Below are 703 nucleotides of genomic sequence, written 5' to 3'. Positions count from 1 at the left end.
GTGTGTGTGTGTGTGGTCTTTGACTCCAGTATTTAATGAATGACCTTAACAATAACCTACTAAGTTATTCCCCTTAGCAAAAACTCCCCTGTGTAGGAGATCATAATTGTCATTTAATTATCTGTAATTTCTATTCTCCACCAATAATTAAGAAAGAGGGGAACGAGGGGAATGAGAGCAAGAGAGCGTGAAAGAACAAGAGGGCAAGAAAAAAGAAAGTGTGAGAGTTTACCCAAATGGGTTAGACTAAGGGAATGTACAAAAATTATTAGTGGGGGGAAAGGGGGTATTCATTTTTCTTTTGTCTGAAGGTAGAGTCGTCTATCTTTTCTATCTTTATTTCATTCTTTCTTTTTAATATAGTTAATGAATGAATACATGCAGAGAATAACCCTTATGTCTCTGAATCAGAGTTTTATTCATGTGAACATTTGTTTCTTTAAGATATTATGGTTTAAATTGGGGTAACAAGTTGTACCAATTTAACAGTGTTTTATTATTCTGACATGTTCAGGTCATGACTTAAATAGTTAGGGTTAATTGTAAACAACCTTTCTACAAAATGTCAACAAATTGCAGATGTGATGTAACTTGAGGCAACGTCGGTTGAAAACACGTCCATAGCCAGTTTATCATCTCTGCTTGATGCTATAGCATCTTGAGGCTACATTACCCACTGCTAGCATAACACACCCAAATCTTC

The sequence above is a fragment of the Morone saxatilis genome, unplaced genomic scaffold (genome assembly GCF_004916995.1).
Source record: "Morone saxatilis isolate NCDOM2014 unplaced genomic scaffold, NCSU_SB_2.0 Contig24, whole genome shotgun sequence".
Taxonomy (NCBI): Eukaryota; Metazoa; Chordata; class Actinopteri; family Moronidae; genus Morone; species Morone saxatilis.
The sequence above is the reverse complement of the archived record's forward strand: the minus strand, read 5'-3'. Positions refer to the sequence as shown.